Source organism: Loxodonta africana, chromosome 9, assembly GCF_030014295.1.
Source record: "Loxodonta africana isolate mLoxAfr1 chromosome 9, mLoxAfr1.hap2, whole genome shotgun sequence".
Classification (NCBI taxonomy): Eukaryota; Metazoa; Chordata; class Mammalia; order Proboscidea; family Elephantidae; genus Loxodonta; species Loxodonta africana.
In genome coordinates this window covers 94304716-94330607 of record NC_087350.1, presented here as the reverse complement: position 1 = coordinate 94330607, position 25892 = coordinate 94304716, and the positions used below count along the sequence as shown (strand labels likewise).

Below are 25892 nucleotides of genomic sequence, written 5' to 3'. Positions count from 1 at the left end.
TCATAGAATCATACCAAAACCAAACCCCTTGCTGTCAATTCCTACTCAGCGATAACTTCCTTCTGCCATTACCCATTTCATATTCTCTTTGCACCCAGCAGATGTCTCAGCTGATTGTGGTTCCTCACCTGGTGGGCCGACCAAAATCTCCATTCTTGAAGGATCTCTGCCGTTAGCAGTCCCGCTTCTACTAGATTGTTGGACGTTTCCACTAGCACATAACATACAATTCACCTATTTAAAGTGTACAGTGTATTTTAGTATATTCACAGATATGTGTGTTAATCAAGACAGTTAATTTTAGAACATTTTCATCTTTTCAAAAAGAAGCCCCATACTCTTCAGCTATCATTCCCTATCCCCCACCACTAACCCCTGCCCACTAATTTAGTTTTGGTGTATATATTTCTCTGTTCTGAACATTTTATATGAATGGAATCATACAACATGTGATCTTTTGTGACTAGCCCTGGTTGTGCAGTGCTTAAGAACTCAGCTGCTAACCAAAAGGTCAGCAGTTGGAATCCACTAGCTGCTCCTTGGAAGCTCTATGGGGGAGTTCTACTCTATCCTATAGGGTTGCTATGAGCTGGAATCGACTCAACGGCTATGGGTTTGGGTTTTGGTTTTTCTTTCACTTAGCATCATGTTTTCAAGGTTCATGCATGCTGTAGTATGTATCAGTACTTCATTTCTTTTTATGACTGAAGAACATTTCATTGTATGGATATACTTCAATTTGCTTATCCATTCATCAGTTGATGGACTTTAGAGTTGTTTCCACCTTTTGGCTGTTACAAATAATGCTGCTATAAATATTCATGTACACGTTTCTGTGTGGATGTGTTTTCCTTTCTCTAGGGAAGTAGAATTGCTGGGTTATATGCCAACTCTGTGTTTAATTGTTTGGGGTACTGGCAGATTGCTTTTTCCAAAGTGGCTGCACCCATCTTATATTCCCGCCAGTAGTGTCTGAGGGTCCTGATTTCTTCACATACTTTCCAACTTTTGTTAATCTTTTTTTTTTTTTTTTAATTCTAACCATTCTGCTTGAAGGGTGTGAAGTGTTATCTCATTGTGGTTTTGATTTGCATTTTCCTAATGACTAATGATGTCGAGCATCTTTCATGTATTTATTGGCCATTTGTATATCTTCCTTGGAGAAATGTCTATTCGTATCCTTTGCCCATTTTTACATTGGGTTGTCTGTCTTTTTATTATTGGGTTGTAAGAATTCTTTATGTATATTCTGGATACAAATCCCTTATAGATATGTGATTCACAAACGTTTTCTCCCATTCTGTGGGTTGTATTTGTCTCTTTCTTGATCTTGTCATTTGAAGCACAGAAGTTTTTAATTTTGAAGAGGTCCTATTTATCCATTTTTCTTTGGTTGTTTATACTTTTTATGTCAAATCCAAGAATCCTTTGCCAAATCTAACGTTACAAAGATTTACCCCTATATTTTCTTCCAAGAATTTTATAGTTTTAGCTCTTATGTTTAGGTTTTTGACTCATTTTGAGTTAATTTTTTGTATGTGGTATGAGGTAAAGGTCAAATTTTATTCCGTTGTGTGAAAATTCAAGCTCCATTTGTATGAAAGATTATTATTTCCCTATTGGATGGCCTTTGTTAAAAAAAAAAAATCAGTTGACCACAGCTGTGTGGGTTTATTTCTGGACTCTCAAATCTATTCCATTCATCTATATATCTGTATATCAAAATAATACCAGTACCACAGTACTTTGATTACTGTTGGTTTGTACTAAGTTTTGAAATCTTTTCACGATTGTTTTCCATTAACTTTCACCACAAAATATGGGACGACTTAATGATACTCTAGAGGACGTGCTGCGTTGTGGAAATACTCCTCCTTGCCTCTGCTGAGTAGTGGTAGGATTAAGCACTCCAGCCAATGTAATAAACCCTATCTTTTCTTTTGTTTCACTGGCATGAGGTACCCAAAGTAACCGGTGGTAGTCTCAGGTTATAGTATAATTTTATAGTTCCTGGTGGAAGCATTCCTTCCTTGGGAAGACAGACCTCTAAATCAAAACAGCCCAATGGGAAAGGAAACAAAAGTATTGCTAGGGGATCACTAAGATTAATATGAGCAGAGCTATTCCCATGTGCACCCCTGATTCTCAGACTCATGAATCCTGGGTACAGGAAAAAACATCACTATGCATTTATAGCTCATTCAGAGTATATCCTACATCCTGGAGGATGTTATTCCAACCTCATAAAGTGCTGTCGCCACCTGGTGCCATAACTGTGCCTTCCAAAGGACATTCCATAATTTCATTAGGCCAGCTGCTTCAGGATAAGGAAAATGTAATAAGACCAGTGAATCCCATGAGCATGAGCCTAATGTTGTACTTTATTTGCTATAAAATGAGTTCCCTTGTCAGAACTGATGTTTTATGGAGTACTATGAAGGTGTAAAAGGCATTCTGAAAGTCCACAGATGGTGGCTTTATCAGAAACATTAAAGGTAGGAAAGGCAAAACCGTATCAAACTTAAGTGTTTTTTCCAGTGAGAACAAAGAACTGCTTCTTCCATGATGGGATTTATCCAAATTATTATTATTTTTTTAATCAATCTGCCACCAGGTGGCTGGCTGTTTCTCCTGGGAAATGGTACCATTTCAGGGGTTCAGTGCTGGTCTTTGCTTTTGGCATGTTGAGTACTCAGTAGTGTGTCTCAGGTTAGTTTGGATGAGTGAAAGTCCGTGTCACTGTGCCCATGCATAAACTCCATCTCTGCTTTCATGATCATTTTCTTCATGGTCCAATTGGCAAATTATGGCAGTAGCTTAGAAAAGAATGGATCTCTTTATCCATATGATTATTAAGATCCTCCACTTCTGAGCTTGCTTTTTGGTGAACATTTTATGGGTCAAAAAATATCCTTACACTTTGTGCCCATTTGGAGAGGCTTTTCAATATACCTCTTCTCTAGACCTTTTTGTCATTGATTTTCCAATCATGCTTCTTCCAAGTCACTGACAATTCAGCCAAACTGTTAGCCACTGCTCATGAATTATTGTAGCTATGCACCTCTATCCACCTCTTTTTCCAGACATAATGAACAATCAGGAACACAGCTTGAAGTTCTGCCTATTGGAAAGATATTTTTTACCACTGTCTTCTAGGGTCACACCTGAGTGGCTCCGTAGTGCTGCAGCTGTCCGCTTTCAGATGGTGCCAGCATGGTGTGCAGAACTATCTATTAAGCAGTACCAAATTGTTCCTCCTCAGTCAGCTGTCATAGGCAGCTCCACATAAGAGAGACGAGGCAATGTGGCAAGAGTAGAAGCCATCAGAATTTGAGCCACTTGTTCATGCTACTTATTAGTAACTTCAAAACCTACAGAGTTAGATTGTGTATATTCCACTTTCACTTGATGATGGAGTACTTCTGCATATGGCTTGGTGGTTCAGACAATACCCTCTTCACACAAGCATCTAAGGTTGCAGGGTTATTTAATGGCCAATATCGTGTTAAGACTCTAGTAGTACTCTAGCAGTAACAAAGGAGAAGCTGTTTCTCAAAAGGAGAAAAATTAGCTGCAGGGAGGTATATCTTTTCCACAAAGTCCAAGAAGTGTATACTGGGATTTACCTAAGGAGGCCTCCCAAAAGTTTCATTCAGCATCCCTAAGTTCCATAAATACATCAGGCATCACTGGATCTGTTGGTTCACATGGCCTAAGTGGCAAGACAGCTTACATGGCATACTGTTTCTGTTGCAGAACCTTCTTTTGATCTGGGCTTGATTCAAAACTCATAGCCTTTGGGTTATTTGTTAAATGAAGTAAGATGCCAAAATGAGATATATTTCCACCCAAATCGGGAGGAACAACAGACACTTTTCTTTCTTAGAGGTAGCAGTTTCTTGATGCAGAAATTTCACTGATGTCACATGTCCCTGAATTTTTGTGGGGTTTATTTCTTCATGCTCTGGCATGCATATGTCTTAACGAGATATCTAGAGTATTTGCTACTTCCTGTTCACGAGGTCCAAGCAGCAGGATATCATTCATATAGTGGACTTGCATGATGTTCTTGTGGAATGGAAAAGCAAATGAGTTTCCTGTAGACTAGATGATAGCAGAGGGCTGGAGAATTGATAGAGCCCTGAGAAGGGATACTGAAGTATATTACTGCTTTTGATGGTCTTTACTAACAAGTATAGATTAAAAAAATGTTTATGAGATCAGTAGTCTTGAACCAGAAAAAAAGTCTGTGTTGATTTGTTCTAGTAAAGCAATGGCATCTGGAACAACAGCTGCAGTTAGAGTTGATACCTAATTAAGTTCCTGATAATATACTGTTGCTCTCCTTTATAATCCATCTGCCTTCTCCATAGGCCAAAACAGGTGAGCTGAATGAGGATGTGGTGGAAATCACTACCCTTGTATCCTTTAAGCCCTTGATGATAGCGCAAACCTTGACAGTCTCTCTAGGAATGTGATATTGCTTTTGGTTCACTATTTTGGTGGTAGTGGAAATTCTAGGGGCTGCAATTTGACACTTCCTACAAAAAAAAAAAAAAAAATTTTTTTTTTTTTTTTTTAATTTACCCTAGTAACCATCACTTCACAGGACAGGGATCCAATGTGAGGATTCTGCCAGTTAGTATGTCTCTTCCAAAGGTGCTTTCCAGCACTGATGAAATAATCATGGGGTAATTATGGGAACCATTGGGCTCACTGTGAGGCAGACCTGAGCGAAAATTCCATTGATCATTAGACCTCACTCTTCTGTAAGCCTTATCAAGACTGGTGGAACATGATGGAAATTTGGGTTCCCAGGAAATAATCAGTGGCCAGTAATTTTTTTTTTTAGTAAACCCTGAAAAATCATGAGTGTTTTCCTTTTCCCAATGTACAGTTACCAGGTAAACAGATGCAAGTCCATTTTGGGAAGGCTACAAGGAAGATTTGCAGTGTAAATTACTGGAAATGAAGTAGGGGCCCTACATAAGAAAGCCCGTAGAGTCTTCTACAAGAGGATTGGGGCATGAAAAGTGATTCAAGTCTAGGAATTTGTTGAGAGGCCATGACTATTTTGGTGATTCAAGTTTCATCAGACCTAGAGCTTTTCTACTTACACAAATCAAGTATGACATTTGTATGCTGCCCATCTATTTCAGTTTTTATTGTTAGTTGCTGTCAAGTTGATTATTGTTGTTAGTTGCTGTCAAGTTGATTCTGACTCATGACAGCCCCATGTGTGCTCCTTAGGTTTTTCAAGGCTGTTACCTTTTGGAAGCAGATTGCCAGGCCTGTCTTCCAAGTTGGCTCTGGGTGGGTTCAAACCGCCAACCATTTGGCTAGTAGTTTGTGCCACCCAGGAACTTCAATGACTGATTAGACAATGCCCCATAGGGTTTCCAATGCTGTAATCATTACGGAATCGGAACTCCACAAATGTCCATTACATAAAGAATCCTTTTTTGGGAACTGGAGTTAACTTGCACCATATTCGCACTTTACTGCAGTGACATGTTAGCCTTCCTTATTGATTGTGTGCCAGGTGGATGCTATCCTCACCTGTGCCGAGCACTTTATTTTAGACATTTCATCAATCCTCTCAAATACCTTGAGGAGGATACTTATCCCAATCTTACAAACGAGCCAACTCAGCCTGAGAAAGATTAAGTAATTCTACCACATCGTCACAGCTACCACCACCACCACCCACTTCCGTCGAGTCGATTCCGACTTATCGACCCTATAAGACAGAGTAGAAATGCCCCACAGAGTTTCCAAGGAGCGCCTGGTGGATTCCAACTGCAGACCTCTTGGTTAGCGGTCGTAGCTCTTAACCACCGTGTCACAACTAGTGTGGTGTAAAACTGAGACTTAAGCCTAGGTCAGCCCAAGTACAAAACTAGCGTTTATTCTACTATGCTGTCTCTCTTTGTGTGTGTGTATCATATTTTGCCAACTAAATTGTAAAATTACCTTTATGTTTTCAAACAGGTCCAAATTAGATACCTTTAGTGAAAAAAACACACAGATACAACTGTTTGCCTGCAAAGGCAGTTCTGTTTTCTTGCTGTATAATGCAATAAATGTGCTAAAGCAGAGCCAGTATGCCCAACTATTGTATCACATTGGCAAGGATAATGAAACACCAAATTACTGTTGAGAAACAAAACACATTTTTGTTGTTATCAACAGTTACTTTAACTAAAAGGAAGAAGCACCACAGCCTGGTTAATAGACTTTCCCTCTATTTCTTCAAAATTGAACTAGGTAAAGACTATAATATTATTTTCATTTATAGAAAAACCATTCCATAAGCAGATTAAGCCACTAATTTACATAAACCTACTGTTTCTCAACACAAATAAGGGGCAAAGAAATAGTATGTGTTATTTCACTTATATGCAAATATATAAATGTTCCTCCAGTAAGCCCAGTTGGTGTTTGCCATACCCCCCTTTTTTTCCCACAGATTTTTTTTTTTTGTGCTTTAGGTGAAAGTTTACAGCTCAAGTTAATTTCTCATTCAAAAATTTATACATATGTTGTTTTGTGACATTGGTTGCAATCCCCACAAGTTGACAGCATACCCTCCTTTTTCACTCTGTGATTCATGTGTCAATTTGCTCAGTTCCTGTTCCTTCCTGCCTTCTTGTCCTGCTTTTGGGCAGGAGCTGCCCATTTGGTCGCCTGTATTTGATTGAACTAAGAGGCATGTTCCTCATGTGTGTTATTTTTTGTTTTATAGGCCTGTCTAATCTTTCTCTGAAAAGTGAGCTTCAGGAATGGTTTCAGTTCTGGGTTATCAGAGTGTCTGGGGCCATAGTTTTGATGGTTCTTCCAGTTTCTGTCAGACCAGTAAGTCTGGTCTTATTTTGTGAATTTGAATTCTGTTCTACATTTTTTTCCCGCTCTGTTGAGGACTCTGTTGTAATCCCTGTCAGATTGGATGTTGATGGTAACCAGAAACCATCTAGTTCTTCTGGGCTCAGGTTGGTGGGGTCTCTGGCTCATGTGGTCCTTTAGTCCTTTGGGCTAGTATTTCCCTTGTGTCTTTGGTTTTCTTCATTTTACTTTGCTTCGGGTGGAATGAGACCAATAGATGTATCTTAGACGGCTGCTCACATGCTTTTGAGACCCCAGACGCTACTCAACAAAGCGGGATATAGAACATTTTCTTTATGAGCTATGTTATGCCAATTGACCTAGGTGTCCTCTAAGACTATGATCCCCGGGCCCCAGCCCCAGCCCCAGCTATTCAGTCCCTCAAAGTGTTTGGATGTGTCCAGGAAACTTCTATGCTTTTGCTTTGGTCCAGTCGTGCTGACTTCTATATTGTGTGTTGTCCTTCCCTTCACTGAAATTGACACTCGTCTGCTATCTAGTTAGTGACTTCCTCTCCTTCTCTCTCCCCACCCTCATAACCATCAAAGAATGCTTTTTCTATGTGTAAACCTTTTCTTGATTTCTTATAATAGTGGTCTCATACAATTTTTGTCCTTTTGTGACTGACTTATTTCACTCAGCACAATGCCCTCCAGATTCATCCATGTTGTGAAGTATTTTGTGGATTCATTGTTGTTCTTTATCTTTCCATGGTATTCCATTGTGTGTGTACCATAATTTGTTTATTCATTCATCTGTTGATGGGCATTTAGATTGTTTCTATCTTTTTGCTATTGTGAATAGTGCTGAAATGAGCATGGGTGTGCATATGTCTATTCGTGTGATGGCTCTTATTTCTCTAGGGTATATTCCTAGATGTTCTGTCCTTCACTGAAAATGGTGTGTTGAAGTCTCCTACTATGATTGTGGAAATGTCTATTTCTCTTTTCAATGCAGTTAGAGTTTGTTTTATGTGTTCTAAGGCCCTGTTATTGTGTGTGTGTATTTATTATGGTTATATCCTCCTGGTGTATTGACACTTTAATCATTATATAGTGTCTTTCCTTATACTTTGTGTTGGATTTTGCTTTAAAGTCTATTTTACTGGAGATTAATATTGCCACTCCTGCTCTTTTTTGGCTACTGATTGCTTGATATATATTTTTTCCATCCTTTGAATTTTAGTCTGTTCATGGTTTTGTGTCTAAGGTGTGTCTCTTGTAGACAACATATGGATGGATCATATTTCTTTTTTTATCCATTCTGTCACTCTGTCTCTTCGCAGGTGCGTTTAGGCCATTTACATTCAGTGTAATTATTGATTGGTATGAGTTTACTGATATCATTTTTATTTATTTGTTTTTTGTGGTGTTGACAGTTTCGTTGTCCCCTTAATTTTCTGTGCTGAGTTCTTCTTGTTTATGTATTTTCTTTTCATATCTTTCATCATTGTTGGTTTTGCTGAGTATGTTTTTATTTTGATGGGTTGGTTTGTTAGCTGCCTTTGTGGTTACTTTGAAATTTGCCTTTATTTTTCTAAGTTTAAACCAGTTTTTTATTTCTTGATATCACCTTGACTTCTTCTTCATAGGGAGGTTCTATGACTACATCATTTATTCCCTCTTTTTTGTTTTGATGTTGTCATCATTTACATGTTGATATCTCTGGTTACCTATTTTCAGTCTTTTAGCTGTGATTTGTTTTTGTGAATTCCCCATCTGGGTTGACATCTGGCTGATCTGTCCTGTGTCCTAGTCTTGGATTGTTGTCTTGATGTTGTTGGTTCTCTAAATGAAGGACTCCCTTTAATATTTCTTATAATTTTGGCCTGGTTTTTACAATTTCCCTTCATTTCTGTTTATCTGAAAATGACCTAATTTTACCGTTGTATTTGAGAGACAATTTTGCTGGATATAATTCTTGGCTGGCAATTTTTTTCCTTCAAGGCTTTGTATATGTCATCTCATTGCCTTCTTGCCTGTATGGTTTCTGCTGAGTAATCTGAGCTTAGTCTTATTGGTTTTCCTTTGTAGGTGACTTTTGTTTAGCCCTAGCGGCTCTCAGGATTCTTTCTTTGTCTTTGGTTTTGGCAAATTTGATTATGATATGTCTTGGTGACTTTCTTTTGGGGTCTATCCTGTGTGGGGTTCATTGATCTTCCTGGATAGATATCTTCTTGCCTTTCATAATATTAGGAAAGTTTTCTGCCAGCAAATCTTCAACGATTCTCTCTGTGTTTCTGTTATCCTCCCCGACAACCCTGTTCTAGCACGCTGATCACTTGTAGGTTTCCCTCTTGATAGTGTCCAACATAATTCTTTGGCTTTCTTCATTTTCTTTTTTTCACTCTTCCTCAAATTAATGTCAAGGAATTTATCTTTAGTCTCACTAATTTTGACTTCCATTGCCTCAATTTTGCTTCTTTGACTTTCTATTGAGTTGTCTAATTTTGAAATTTTATTGTTAATCTTTTGGATTTCTAGTTGCTGTCTCTGCATGGTTTCTAGCAGCTTCTTTATTCTGTCATTTTGTGTTTATGTTGTTTTCCTGAATTCTTCTATAGCTTTGTCTGTGTGTTCCTTGGTTGAATCTGAGTTTTGCCTGATCTCCTTCCTGATCTCTTGGAGAGCTCTGTATATTAATCATTTGAATTCTTTATCAGGTTGTTCCATTGCCTTATCTTCCTCCAGAATTTTTTCTGGCTCTTTATTCTGGTTGCTAGCTAGAGCCATCTCGTCCTGCTTCTTTATGTGATTTGATATTGACTGTTGTCTCCAAGGCATTGATAAGTTATTATATTTATTATATTTTTGTTTACTGCTTTATATATATATATATATACATACTTTTTTTTTTTTTTTTTTGCTTTGATATGTCCAAGTAGGTTGGGTGTGTGTGCTACTTTTTTTTTTTTTTTTAAATTGTGCTTTAAGTGAAGGTTTACAAATCAAGCCAGTCTCTCATACAAAAAGTTATATACACCTTGCTATTTACTCCTAGTTGCTCTCCCCCTAATGGGACAGCACACTCCTTCTCTCCATCCTGTATTTCTGTGTCCATTCAGCCAGCTTCTATCCTCCTCAACTTTCACATCTCCCCTCCAGACAGGAGCTGCCCACATAGTCTCATGTGTCTACTTGATCCAAGAGGCTTACTCCTTACCAGTACCATTTTCTATCTTATAGTCCAGTCCAATCCCTGTCTGAAGAGTTGGCTTTGGGAATGGTTCCTGTCTTGGGCTAACAGAAGGTCTGGGAACCAAGACTTCTGGGGCCCTTCTAGTCTTAGTCGGACCATTAAGTCTGGTCTTTTTATGAGAATTTGAGGTTTGCATCCCACTGTTCTCCTGCTCCTTCTGGGATTCTCTGTTTTGTTCCCTGTCATGGCAGTCATCAGCTGTAGCCGAGCACCACCTAGTTCTGGCCTCAGGCTGATGTGGCCTCTGATTTATGTGGCCCTTTCTGTCTCTTGGGCTGATAATTACCTTGTGTCTTTGGTGTTCACCATTCTCCTTTGCTCCATGTGTGTTGAGACCAATTGATGCATCTTAGATGGCTGCTTGCTACCATTTAAGATCCCAGATGCCACTCTCCAGAATGGGATGCAGAATGTTTTCTTAATAGATTTTATTATGCCAGTTGACCTAGATGTCCTCTGAAACCATGGTCCCTAAGCTCCTACCTCTGCTATGCTGGTCTTTGAAGCATTGTTTATTCTAGAAACTTCTTTGCTTTTGGTTTAGTCCAGTTGTGCTGACCTCTTCTGTATTGTGTGTTGTCTTTCCCTTCACCTAAATTAGTGCTTGTCTACTATCTAATTAGTAAATTCCCCTCCCTCCCTCCCTCCCCCCTTTCGTAACCATCAAAGAATATTTTCTTCTCTGTTTAAATTATTTCTTGAGTTCTTATAATACTGCTCTCATACAATATTTGTCCTTTTGCTACTGACTAATTTCACCCAGCATAATGTCTTCCAAAATTCCTCCATGTTATGAAATGTTTCACAGATTCATCACTGTGTTTTATCGAGGCGGCGGTGGGTTGTGGGAGTATTCCATTGTGTGAATATACCATAATTTATTTATCCATTCATCTGCTGATGGGCATCTTGGTTGCTTCCGTCTTTTTGCTATTGCAAACAATGTTTCAGTGAACATAGGTGTGCATATATCTGTTCGTGTAAAGGCCCTTATTTCTCTAGGATATATTCCAAGGAGTGGGATTGCTGGATCATATGGTAGTTCCATTTCTAGCTTTTTAAGGAAGTGCCAAATTGATTTCCAAAGTGGTTGTACCATTTTACATTCCCACCAGCAGTGTATAAGTGTTCCAGTCTCTCCACAACCTCTCTAACATTTATTATTTTGTGTTTTTTGGATTAATGCCAGCCTTGTTGGAGTGAGATGGAATCTCATTGTAGTTTTGATTTGCATTTCTCTAATGGAAACCCTGGTCATGTAGGGGTTAAGTGCTATGGCTGCTAACCAGAGGGTCGGTAGTTCGAAACCACCAGGTGCTCCTCGGAAACTCTATGGGGCAGTTCTACTCTGCCCTATAGGGTCACTATGAGTTGGAATCTACTCAATGGCACTGGGTTTAGTTTGGTACTGGCTAAAGATTGTGAGCATTTCCGCATATATCTGTTAGCTACCTGAATGTCTTCTTTAGTGAAGTGCCTGTTCATATCTTTTGCCCATTTTTTAATTGGGTTATTTGTCGTTTGGTTGTAGAGTTTTTGCAGTATCACATAGGTTTTAGAGATCAGCTGCTGATTGGAAATGTCATAGCTAAAAACTATTTCCCAATCTGTAGGTGATTTTTTTTCCCTTTAGGTGAAGTCTTTGGACGAGCATAGGCGTTTGACTTTTAGGAGCTTCCAGTTATCTAATTTCTCTTCTGGTGTTTGTACATGTCTAGTAATGTTTTGTACACTGTTTATGCCATGTATTAGGGCTCCTAGTGTTGTTCCTATTTTTTCTTCCATGATTTTTATCATTTTAGATTTTATATTTAGGCCTTTGATCCATTTTGAGTTAGGTTTTGTGCATGGTGTGAGGTATGGGACTTGTTTCATTTTTTTGCAGATGGATATCCAGTTATGCCAGCACCATTTGTTAAGGAGACTGTCTGTTCCCCATTTAATGGACTTTTGGGCCTTTATCAGCTGCTCATATATGGATGAATTTATGTCTGAATTCTCAATTCTGCTCCATTGGTCTATGTATCTGTTGTTGTACCAGTACCAGGCTGTTTTGACTACTGTGGTGGTATAATATGTTCTAAGATCAGGTAGTATGAGGCCTCCCACTTTGTTCTTCTTTTTCAGTAATGCTTTACTTATCCAGGGCCTCTTTCCCTTCTATATGAGGTTGGTGATTTGTTTCTTCATCTCATTAAAAAATGTCACTGGTATTTGGATCAGGATTGCATTGTATGTATGTATCGCTTTGGGCAGAATAAACATTTTTACAATGTTGAGTCTTTCTATCCACGAGCAATGTATATTTTTCCACTTATTTAGGTCTCTTTTAGTTTCTTGCTGTAGTGTCTTATAGTTTTCTTTGTATAGGCCTTTTACATCTCTGGTTAGATTGATTCCTAAGTATTTTATCTTCTTAGGGATGTTGTAAATGGTATTGATTTGGTGATTTCCTTTTCAACGCTCTCTTTGTTGGTGTAGAGGAATCCAACTAATTTATGTACGTTTTTCTTGTATCCTGATACTCTGCTAATCTCTTTTATTAGTTTCAGCAGTTCTCTTGAGGAGCACTGCTACTTTGGTTGTTGGCGTTGTTGAAGCTCTGACCTCCTGTCTCCAAGTGGAGATGATCATTAGCCATTACCAAGCCATTACTAGATGTGTGAACCCAGTAGTTTGTTTGCTTTTCTTATGGGGGTGTAGTGGTTCGGGGCACAAATGTCTGGCTTGTTGGTCACCAAGTATGTACTCAGGAGACTCTTACCTACAGTCCTGGGTGGGCAGGGCTGTGTGGGAGTGTTCAGAGCAGGCACAGGTCTCTGGTTGCAGTGGAGGGTGATATGTGGGGCAAGGCAGGGGGTTGTTGTGCATTGTGCAGATTCACCTAGCAGGATTCCAGTGATCCTGCGATCCTTAGTTCCCCATTTCCACTGTTTTTGAGCTGTCTCTCCTTCCACCTGCTGCTCAGTCCAATTCTTCAGCTTTTTCTGTGATTATGAGGCTTCCTAGATTATCATGTATATATTCAATTCACTTGTTTTTATCGGCTCTTTGTTGTAAGAGGGAAAACACAAATCATCTGGCTATTCTGCCATCTTCGTCCTGCCTTGCCACACCTTTTTTTTAATGACGTTAGCTACAATGCTCTTTCTTCAAACTTTTCAAACTCGAGCAATCTCCTTAACAGAAAAGCAACTGAGAAGAGCATTGAAATAATTATCTTTTAAAAAATTATTCCTTTTTGTTGTTGTTGAGAATATACACATCAAAACATACACCCATTCAACAGTTTCTACATGTACATTTCAATGCAATTGGCTACGTTTTTTGAGTTGTACAGCCATTCTCATCCTCCTTTTCTGAGTTGTTTCTCCCCATTAATAGAAACTCACTGTCCGCGCCCCCCCGCCCAAGTTTACTGTCTATTGAGTTGCTGTTGTCAATTTGATCCCATATAGATAGATCTTAAAAGATCACAATGCTCAAGGCCGACATTCTCCCACTGCTAGCTGAGCTAAAGTATTGTTTGGTTTAAAAAAAACTTCAGGGGATATTTTTGGTTTAACATTTAAAGATTATCTCAAGGCAATAGTTTCAGGGGTTATCCAGCCTCCATGGCTCCAGAAAGTATGGAGTCCATGAGAATTTGAAATTCTGTGTTACATTTTCCCCCTTTCGATCAAGATTCTTCTATAGAATCTTTGATCAAAATGTTCAGTAATGGTAGCCAGGCACCATCTAGTTCTTCTGATCTCATGACAAAGGAGGCAACTGTTCATGGAGGTAATTAGCCACACATTCTATTTCCTCCTCCTACTCCTGACTCTCCTTCTTCCTCTGTTACTCCAGCAAATAGAGACCAATAGTACCTTGGATGGCTGCTTGCAAGCTTTCAAGACCCTGGGCTGTCACAACAAATTAGGAGGTAGAACAGAAACACTAAACATGCTATTAGGCCAATTACCTGAGATGTCCCATGAAACAATGACCCTAAACCTCCAAAACAAGGAACAAAATACCATGAGGTATTTAGTTGTAGCCTCAGGAGTTTTTTTTTTTTTTTGTCATCGTTGTAAATATATGAAGTCATTATCTTCTGAGCTTAGTATAGGTGAGCGCTCTTTGGTAATAATCAATAGGAAGCATTCGTCAGATCCCTGTTGTGTCTGAGGTGTTGGGCTGAGCAGGTGTAAGGCATGGTTTCTGTCCTTCTTGAAAGCAGGGCTTGATGGGAGCACAACAAAATATTTCTAGTCTGAAGGGGAGGCTGTGAGAGTGAGGGAGGTAAACAAGACAGAAAGGCTAGGCTCTAACCTAAAATTCACATTTCTTTAAAACTGTGAGTGTTTTGTTGCATACAATATAATTAATATATGCAAGCATTTTGAAAAGAGTAAATGGATAACCCTGAGGTGCAAAAATGCATCCTTTGGTAGTTGAGCAAGAATCTGGCTCAGCAAGTCTGAGTTAGTTCAAGAGAAGAACAGGCTGATACCAGAGGCTGAGGTTTGGATACCCCACTTCCCATTTATTTCTAACAGAGCCATTTTCCTCACCAACCAAAAACCAAACCAAACCAAACCCATTGCTGTTGAGTCCATTCCGACATAGCAACCCTAAAGGGCAGAGTAGAACTGCCCAATAGGGTTTCCAAGGAAAAGCTGGTGGGTTGGAGCTTGCCAACTTCTTGGTGAGCAGCTGAGATCTTAACCACTATGCCACTGGAGGGTGCGGGTGCCACTATTTCTTTTTGCTTGTTTAGGTGTTCTCTCCAACATCCATCTATCCATTTGTTGTACCGTGGTGGCTTGCGTGTTGCTATGATGCTGGAAGCTATGCCGCCTGCATTTAAAATATCAGCGTGACCACCCATGGCAGATAGGCTTGAGCAGAGCTTTCAGACTAAAACAGACTAACAAGGAAGGTCTGGCAACTAATTCTGAAAATTAGTCAATGAAAATCCTATGAATCACAACAGAATATTGTCTGGTATAGTGATGGAAGATAAGCCACCAATTTTGGTAGGCACTCAAAATGCATAGTAGTTGCAACAATGAATTTGAGCATACCAATGATGGTAACAATGGTGCAGAATTGGGCAATGTTTTGTTTTGTTGTGTATGGGGCTGCCATGAGTTGGAGTCAACTCAACGCCAGCTATCAGCAAACAAAGGTGATCTGTGTCTACAGTTTTGTCCTCTTTCCCTTTATGTAGAGGGTGATGGAGATAGTTCCTTCCCTGAACCTTTTTTATGGTGAATATAATGCAGCTATACCCAGCTGAAGAAACAGCCATCTGTGTGGACTAAATGTGATTTTGGGGGGTTGTGTGTGCTCTGCTACTTCTCTTTGCTTGACTTTTAAAAATAAATCCTACCGAATGACGCTAATGGTGTCTATGATCATGCCCCCTTTACATGTCACATTTATTTATAAAATGCCATGTATAGGCAAATTGGGCAAAGACTACCAAATAAGTTATACTTAGAATCACAGCAAAAATAACCTTTTCTTCTAAGTCTGGCCTGTCACCTGTACCCAGAACCAAAGGACCAACTAATTCACAATCTATGTACGTGTCTGCATAAATATCCTACTATATTGACCCATCTGTCCATGCTTGGTATGAAAGGGTAGGTTTTAAGAACCCAGATCATGAAACAAGCTTTGATTCAGACACATCAAAGAGGAATTTTTTTGATAATGTATCAGTAGAAGCGTTAATGTTCAAGAACAATATGTTATAAAATTTAACAATGACCTTTAACATTTCAAGAGCAAGAGTTGCCAGAGGCTTGCTACTGTCATTGCCTCAAGTTCTATTTGAACAAGCTTTCATTTGGCCCTCAGAGGCATACTGATGAAATCACTTTGAGAAATGTCAGAACTAGGATAAAACATATTTGCACACATTATGCATGACAGGTAAACCTGGTGGGCTGATGTCAAAAACATAAAACGCATTATGGACTTGTTCGAAATGCTTTATCTGTCCCCTCTAAAAATACAAAGCCATTTGACTTCCTGGCCAAGACCTCGATGCACTTCCCGGCTGAGACCTTGAAGGGCATACAAGATTGGTAACACTGACAACTACTGGGGCTTTTAGAGGGAGATGTTGTTTTCCACAATCTGGAGGCAAAAAAGGAAAATTATGTTGTTGTTCTCTTACCATAAAAACAGTTGTATGGTTCTATGAAAATTTCAAGCAGAGAGCCAAACAAAAGATACACAAAAAAATTGCTCAGAATGTAGCAGCTCTTTAGCAATGACAACCATTTTTATTCAATGAAATACATAACTAATTGATTTGTGTTTCCCATATTAAAATATACTTGCTTAAAAAATTCAACAATGTAAAAAGACACACAATAAAACAACCTTGCTCCCGTTTCCTAGTCCCTTTTATTTCTTTCTTTAACATACTTCGATGTATCCTTAACGGAAGTAAAGCAAATAGCATTATGTTGCGTTGTTATCCCCACCCCCTTTTATTATAATTTAAACAGTAGTACCTTACTTTTTAATTTAACAATGTATATTGGAGATTTTTTCATATCAAACTCAGAGAGATTCCCTGTCTCCTACTGCCTTAGGCTGGGTTCTCCAGAGAAGCAAAACCAGTGAACCAGAGAGAGAGAGATTTATATCAAGGAAATGGCTCATGCAGTTGTACAGACTGGAAAGTCCTAAGTCCATGGGTCAGGCTAGAGGCTTCTCTGGACTCACATAGTTGCAGAGTTGATGAACCCAAAATAGTCAGGTCAATAGCGGATCACTGGTTGAGAGGCTGTGGAGGCTGATGAATCCCAAGATCAGCAGGTTTGCTGGTAGCTCAAGTCCCAAGAACTGGAGGCCAGAAAAATAGGAGCCAGCTGCAGGATCCAGAGCAGGCAAAAGCCCTTGAGCCCTGCCAGAAAATCCACCTGTATTAGATATGCAGACCACACCCCCAAGGAAACTCCCTTTCAACTGATTGGGCACTCACAGCAGATCCCATCATGGAGGTGATCACATTATATCTGATCTCATCATAGAAGTGATTACATCATTATACCACTGCCAAACTACACCATAACTGCTAAACCACTGAGATTCATGGCTCAGTCAAGTTGACACATAACCTTAATGATCACAGTCCACCGCTTGTCAAATTGGCACCCGTATTTATCTCCTTAAACCCTAAATAATCCCTAAATGAAGACAATTATAGTCATACTTGGCACCTAACATGATACAACTAACACGCCTACAACCAAAAATGCACTAGCCCTGTTTACATTTATATTTTATAAGGGAAGAAAACAAAAATATTGGATGCATACATACAAGGAAGAAATACTCATAACAATTATAGTCCTTGTTTCTGCATCCAGTCGCAACTGGTATTTAGAACTATCTTCTACCACCCATTCTGTATTCCCTTTGCCTCAGCAAGTACCTCAGCTGTTTGTGGTTTTTTCCTGGTGGGGTGACCCAAACCTTCTTTTCTGAAGGGTCTGGGCCGTTAGTAGTCATGTTGGAATTGGGTTGCTGTAGTTTTCCATTGACTAATTAAAAATTACAGGGCATGGTAGTACTAAGAGACATACTAGGGGATCTCCTGCATTCCAGACATACTCTTCTTTGCCTTCATTATACAATATCAATCCAATTTCCTCTTGGTAATCAGGATCAAACACACCAGCAATATGGTAACTCCTTTCTTTGCCTGTTGATCTAGAGGCATAAGGAACCCAAAGTGGACAGGCAACATTCTTAACTTTCAGTAAATGGAATCAATGATGCATCTTCAGGTGGGAGCATTCCTCCCTTTGGAACTGTGACCTCTAGACTTGTAGAGCATAAGTGTGAGGGAACACAAAGCAAAAATTTTGTGAGTGCGTCACTAGGGTAATAGTGAGTGGTGCCACTTCCATTTCCATCCCTTGATTCCTGAACTCATGAATCCTGGCTATGGGAAAAACAGAATCATATATTGGATGCTAGTTTAGAGCATACACAGCCCCCTGGAGAACATTGCCCCAACCCTGCAAAGTATTGACACCTAACTGGTCCCCTAGCTATATCTTTAGAAGGCTATTCCATTGTTCTGTCAAGGCTGCTGCTTCAGGATGATGGGGAACTTGGTAAGACCAATGAATTCCATGAGCATAGGCCCACTGCCACACTTCATTTGCTGTGAAGTGAGTCCCTTGATCCAAGGCAATACTGTGTGGGATACTATGATGGTGGATAAGGCATTCTGTAAGTCCACAGATGGTAGTTTTGGTAGAAACATTGCATGCAGGGAATGCAAATCCATATCTAGAGTAAGTGTTTATTCAAGTAAAAACATAACGCTGCCCTTTCCATGATGGAAATGGTCCAATATAACCAATCTGCCACCAGCTTGCCAGCTGATCACCTCGAGGAATGGTGCCATATCAGGGACTCAGTGTTGGTCTCTGCTGCTGGCAGATTGGGCACTTAGCAGAGGCTGCAGCCAAGTCAGCCTTGGTGAGTGGAGGTCCATGTTGCTGAGCCCATGTGTAACCTGCATCCCTGCAACCATGACCACTTTGTTCATGAGCTCATTGGGAAATGACAGGAGTGGCTAGGGAAGAGGATGACTGGTTTCCACAGAATGCGTCATCCTATCCATTTGATTGTTAAAATCCTCCCCTGCTGAGGTCACCTTTGGGTAAGCATTCACATGAGAACCAAATATCTTTGTTTCTTTGGGCCATTCAGAGAGGTCTATCCATGTATCTCTTTCCCATACCTCCTTGTCTCCTATTTTCCAACCATGTTCCTTCCAGGTCCCTAACCATCCAGCTAAACTATTGATCACGGCCCATGAATCAGTGTACAATCACACTTCTGGCCATTTCTCCTTTCAAGTAAAGTTAACAACCAGGTGCACTACTCAAAGTCCTGCCCATTGGGAGGATTTCCCTTCACCACTGTCCTTTAGGAATGTTCCAGAAAGGGGCTGTAGTGCTGCTGCTGTCCACTTTCAAGTGGTGCCCGCATATCACACAAAATCATCTGTAAACCAGGCGCGAGTTTCCTCTTCCTCAGTCAACTGATCATAAAGAACTCCCCATGAGGCTATAGGTGCAGACTGGGAGATGGAAGATAATGTGACAGGAGTGGAGACCACGGGCATTTGGGCCACTTCCTCATGAAACCTGTGCCTTCAGCTTCTGCTCGGGCCTGATCTCATATATGTCACTTCCGTTTAATGATGGAGTGCTTCTGTGCACGTCCAACTTTATGGCTCTGTAGGTGAGATATCACCCAGTTCATGATGGGCAGCTCAGGCCAAATGGTGTCCCATGGTTAAGTGTTCAGTCTCTACTAAAGCCCAGTAACAAGCCAAAAGCTGTTTCTCAAAAGGAGGGTAGTTATCTGCAGAGAATGGCAGGGCTTTGCTCCAAAATCCTAAGGGCCTGAGCTGTGATTCACCAATAAGGGCCTGCCAAAGACTCCAAAGAGCCTCTCTATCTGCCACTCCTACTTCCCTGCTTTTAAAAATAACTACATAGTATACCATTGTGGAAACCCTGGTGGCGTAGTCGTTAAGTGCTATGGCTGCCAACCAAAGGGTCAGCAGTTCAAATCTGCCAGGAACTCCTTGGAAACTCTATGGGGCAGTTCTACTCTGTCCTATAGGGTCGCTATGAGCTGTAATCGACTCGATGGCACTGAGTTTGAGAATTTATACCATTGTATGGAGTTTTTTTTTTTTATGGAGTTAACAAATAAAATGTCTTTCTTTGAAGATGTCAAACCATTTGTTTGGTGGTGAATTTTGTGAAATTAAAAACAATGTTGTGATGAATAATACTGAAGAGAGGTCATTTTGCTGGTGTATAGTAACTAGGATAAATTTTCAAAAATTGAAACAAAGTAATTTATAATTTTGAAAGATATTGCCAAATTACTCTTAATAGATGTTAAACTAATTTTGGTCTCAGCAGCCATTTATGGGTTTCCTGCTTCTCCATAGATTGATTACTATAGTTTGTTAGAAATTTGAGGGATTTTACTAGTCTGTAAGCAAAATTTTTTTAAAAAGAAAGTATATCAACGTGCTTTAATCTACATTTCTCTTATGATAAAGTTAAACATCTCTTCAGATGCTTAGGGGACATTAGTATTTCTTTATTTTGTTTTCTGTGAATTATCTGTTCGTATCCTATTCTCATTTTTCTATGGGGTTGTAATTCTTTTTCTTGTGCATTTCTAGGGAAACTTTATATATTAAGGATATTGGTATTTTATTTGTGGGATATGAGCCTGTCATTTATCTTTTGGCTATTTCTGGTGATTTTTTTCCTTCAGAGATTTTTTTTTTTTGAATCATAATTTTTGCATAATAAAATCTGTTAATCTTTTTTTCTGTGGCTTCTGAACTTTGAGTCTGTGGTAGAAAAGCCTTGCTAATTTCAATGTAATACAAGAATTGTCCCAAGTTAATTCTAGTAGTTCATTTTTATATTTATGTATAAATTATAATTTTTAATAAATGTAAGATTTTAATAAATCAACACAGTGAAAATCATTTTATAAACAACATTTAATTTGCATTATTTCCACCTTTTAATATTTACTGTGTTTTTTTGTGGCATAATAATGTCCTACTAAAAATACATTTCTAGTTTTACTTTTATCTTCTGATTATTTTGAACTTTACAAACACTGTCATACACGAGGTAAAGAGTTACAGTGACTTTAATACATCCATTATCCTTTGCACTCTTTAGATTTATAAAGTTTTGACTCATATTTTTTGGACTGAATTCCATTTCACCTGATTCGTCTGATAGTGATATTACAATCTCTGCCATTTGTGTTTTGTTTTTTCATTGTGTGGTATACTTTTCACTATTCCTTTATTTTCAAACTTTCTGAAGCACTTTGTTTTAGGGGTATCTCTACATAGTGTGTGGGTTTTTCTACGTACAGCATAGAATGCGGTTTGTATTTGTAGTTCAATCTGAAAATAATTTTCTCTTTCTAGATGTGTTAAACTCTTTTATACTTGTTAAAATGACACATTTTCAGTCTTTGTAGCTCATTTTAATCATGTGACTTTCGATTTAACTATGACTATAGGGTCACTGTAAGTCAGAATTGACCTGACAGCAACAGGTTTGGTTCTTTTGTTCTTAAACGGGATGAAAGAGCCCTTGGGACCTGGTGGTTAAGTGTTTGACTGCTAACCAAAAGGTCAGCTGTTTGAACCCACCAGCCACTCTATGGGAGAAAGAAGTGGCAGTCTGCTTCTGTAAAGATTACAGCCTAGGAAACCCTATGTGCCAGTTCTACTCTGTCCTATAGAGTCACTACGGGTCAGAATTGACCCTATGGCAAGTGGTTTGTTTTTGGTATTGGAATGTAATAGCTGCAGTTTGACTTTGAGGCAGAGTAGGGTGTTGTTGGCCTCTGTTGTAGTGGGAAAGAAATATGATGAATCATGAACTGGCTCTTAAACCCTTCTGTCTGGAAGCAGCAGGCAACATTTCCACTCATACTTCATCGGCACAAGCAAGTTACTTAACCGTACTTAACTTGAAAGCAGGAAGAAGGGAGATTACAGACTTATCTTTGACCTGGAAGGATGAGTCCAGGAATATTTGTGCACATCTAATGATTTTTTTTTTTTTTTTAATGATTACTACAGGAAGCTGTTTAACATTTTGATTTGTGATTTTCAAGGTCACTACCTGGATTATTTAGGAGGTTTTGATCTGAGGACTAGAGTTTGCTAGAGAAATGTGGTCCAAATACTTTTTGGCATTTTTATGCTGTCACAGAATGACTTGGATTGTATTTTTGCAACTCTGAGCAAAATATATTTTCAAATTTTGGACATGGAGATGTTTTAAATATCTCAAATAGTGAATGGGGATGATGATAATGTTACCAATGATAACAAAGATGATGACAACAATGGAGAAATACTGTGCAAGAAGTGTAGTTACAGTATGGCAAATGGCAAAACTTCATTTAAAAACCAACAACATTCATTTTATGGCATTAGCAGTTATCTTTTTGGAATAACAGCTTGGAGTATCACTGACCAGAATGCTTTCCCTTCTGGTTTATGGAACAATCTGTTTCTTCGGGCTCACTTTCTTGCAATACATAATTTATTCTTCCAATTCACATTTTTTCTTTCCCTTTTTTATTACAAGTACTTCTGGTGGAATTTACTTGTTATTATTATTTTAAACACAAGACTCATTAAACTTGGACATCTTCAGCCTTAAAATTGTAGCAACCTGTAAGGACACTTTGCATGGTATTTTAATGATAGTAAGGGTTCAAATTATATTTGTTGAATGACTAACTGTAAAAAGGATTTTTATGACTGCAGAGAAATTTTACTCTAGGTTTTCGCTCACTTTTGGCTTAACGGATAAGCCACAAATGAACCGAAATTTCAGAGAAAACAGATGGCTGCTCCTTGTGTTTATTAATTGAAATTAGTCTTAATAAAATGCTAGTTAAGATTAGATGTATGAAAGGAAACAGAGAAACATTTTTCTCTGGTGAACCTTAAAGAAAATAAGATAAAATATCAATTGCTATTATTTATTAAGTGCTTAATATGTGCCAGTAATTTTATCCTATCAATAACTTGATGAGGTAGGAATTATGTTCATACCCATTTTACTGATTAGAAAACTTGCCTGGCTGTTCAGTTAGCAGGATATAGGAAGTATGATTGACATGCAGAGTTTGACTTCAAAGCCTATTATGCTAAAGGTGATGTTACTACCACGCTTGAAAAAGTCTCCATTATTGAATTCAAATTGCATTTTATCTCAAGATAAAAACTATAAAGGCATAAAGAAGAAACTGGATGGGGAGTAAAGACCTTAGTGTTTACTCTGTAGCTTTAGATTTATAAAGCAGTTTTCCATTGGTTTTTCCCATGCATTTAGCATGCAGTAGTATCTCAGTGCTACCTTGTTTATGTACCAAACGCTAAGCTCCTGATACCTAAGCACCTAGTTAAAGAGAATACGATATTTTCCAGCTCCCTGATGCTCTAACATTGGCACAATAATCTATGAAATCAATAATGTCTTTTATTGATTGTAAACTGCTACCTTTGAAAAGATCATACCCATTTTATCACAGGCATAAACACTTAGTAACTGTTCTCAACTATCCTAGGCTGTTATAGATCCTGAGTCAACTTGCCTTGATGCCCTTTTCATGCCACAAGAGAATGCATTTTATCACATCTAAACTTTGGAAGGCATTGGACACATCCAGGTCTGCCGGAGCTCTCAACAATTTCAAATGGTGCCAACATTCTACTGCTTTGATTTTATTAGAAAATATTTGGCTATTGTAAAACTCCTTAATTATTTAAAGGTACTGGACACTCTGGCTAGTTAATAGCCTCATGCCAAACATCACTTTTCTTCTCCCAATTGTTTGACAGAAGTTGAAAGAGAAAAATTCATGCTTTTTTTTTGGTCTATATATCAATATATATATATTTGAATGGAGATTCACAGTCACTTGGTCATCTTATTTCTTGACTCGTGCAAGCTAGAACTTATTATTTTAAAGCTGAATTTAATTAAGTTTATTCATCAAAGAGCTATGTGCTAATGTTACAAAATTTTTAATATTGGTCTCTGATGAAATCTATGTATAGCTAAAAATGAATCATACCTTTTATAAAGTAAATTTCCAGAAGAATGTGATATTAAAAAAAAAAAGCATTCTCAAGATAAAACTACAGTCAGTTTTCTATATTTAGATAGAATTGAAGGATAATAAAAATGCTCTATAGATTGTTCTGTCTAATAACTAGAAGTTCTTCAATAATATTCCCATAATTGTTCTTACTTCCACTTTCATAATAATAATATGTGCCAGACACTGTGTGCCAGGCCCTGCTATGATTTTATATACAATCAAAAAGAGTATTTAAAAAAAAAATTATTGTTCTTCAAGTGAAAGTTTACAAATCAAGTCAGTCTCTCATACAAAAATTTATATACACCTTGCTATATGCTCCTAATTGCTCTCCCTGTAATGAAACAGTCTGCTCCTTCCCTCCACTTTCTCTCGAAGTGTCCATTCGGCCAGCTTCTGACCACCTCTACCCTCTCATCTCCCTCCAGATAGAAGATGCCAAAATAGTCTCATATGTCTACTTGATCCAAGGAGCTCATTCTTCACCAGCGTCTTTTTCTATCTCATTGTCCAGTCCAATCCCTGTCTGAAGAGTTGGCTTTGGGAGTGGTTCCTGTCTTGGGCTAACAGAAGGTCTGGGGGCCATGACCTCCGGGGTCCTTCTAGTCTCAGTCAGACCATTAAGTTTGGTATTTTCACGAGAATTTGAGGTCTGCATCCCAGTGCTCTCCTGCTCCCTCATGTGTTCTCTGGTGTGTTCCCTGTCAGGGCAGTCATCGGTTGTAGCCAGACACCATCTAGTTCTTCTGGTCTCAGGCTGATGTAGTCTCTGGTTTATGTGGCCCTTTCTGCCTCTTGGGCTCAAAATTACTTTGTGTCCTTGGTGTTCTTCATTCTCCTTTGCTCCAGGTGAGTTGAGACAAATTGATGCATCTTAGATTGCTGCTTGATAGCATTTAAGACCCCAGACACCACTCTCCGAAGTGGGATGCAGAATGTGTTCTTAGTAGATTTTATTATGCCAGTTGACTTAGATGTCCCCTGAAACCATGGTCCCCAAACCCCTGCCCCTGCTACTCTGGCCTTTGAAGCACTCAGTTTATTCAGGAAATTTCTTTGCTTTTGGTTTAGTCCGGTTGTGCTGACCTTGCCTGTATTGTGTGTTGTCTTTCCCTTCACCTAAAGTAGTTCTTATCTACTATCTACTTAGTGAATACCCCTTTCCCTCTCACCCTCCCTCACCACTCTTGTAACCATCAAAGAATATTTTCTTTTCTGTTTAAACTATTTCTCAAGTTCTTATAATAGTGGTCTTATACAATATTCGTCCTTTTGCTACTAATTTAATTCAGCATAATGCCTTCCAGATTCCTCCATGTTATGAAATGTTTCACAGATTCATCACTGTTCTTTATTGATGTGTAGTATTCCAGTGTGTGAATATCCCGTAATTTATTTATCCACTCATCTGCTCATGGGCTTCCATCTTTTTGCTATTGTAAACAGTGCTGCGATGAACATAGATATGCATATATATGTTCATGTAACGGCTCTTATTTCTCTAGGATATATTCCAAGGAGTGGGATTGCTGGATTGTATGGTAGTTCTATTTCTAGCTTTTTTTTTTTTTAAAAAAAAAAAGCTTTTTAAGGAAGCGCCAAATTGATTTCCAAAGTGGTAGTACCATTTTACATTCCCATCAGTAGTGTATAAGTGTTCCAGTCTCTCGACAACCTCTCCAACATTTATTATTTTGTGTTTTTGGATTAATGCCAGCCTTGTTGGAGTGAGATGGAATCTCGTTGTAGTTTTAATTTGCATTTCTCTAACAGCTAATATTATGAGCATTTCCTCATGTATGTTAGCTACCTGAATGTCTTCTTTGGTGAAGCGTCTGTTCATATCTTTTGCCCATTTTTTAGTTGGGTTGTTTGTCTTTTTTGTAGCTGAGTTTTTGTAGTATCATGTAGATTTTAGAGATCAGGCACTGATTAGAAATGTCATGGCTAAAAACTTTTTCCCAGTCTTTAGGTAGTCTTTTTACTCCTTTGAAGTCTTTGGATGAGCATAGGCATTTGATTTTTAGGAGTTCCCAGTTATCTTGTTTTTCTTCTACAATTTTGGTAATGTTTTGTATGCTGTTTATGCCATGTATTAGGGC

The 25892-nt window shown here is 38.7% G+C and overlaps 1 protein-coding gene across 1 annotated transcript in view; it reads left to right on the top strand.

Moving 5' to 3' along the window:
• Positions 1-25892, top strand: part of DMRTA1 (DMRT like family A1) — a 46444-nt gene that overhangs the window by 9569 nt on the left and 10983 nt on the right. The window lies entirely within an intron of this gene.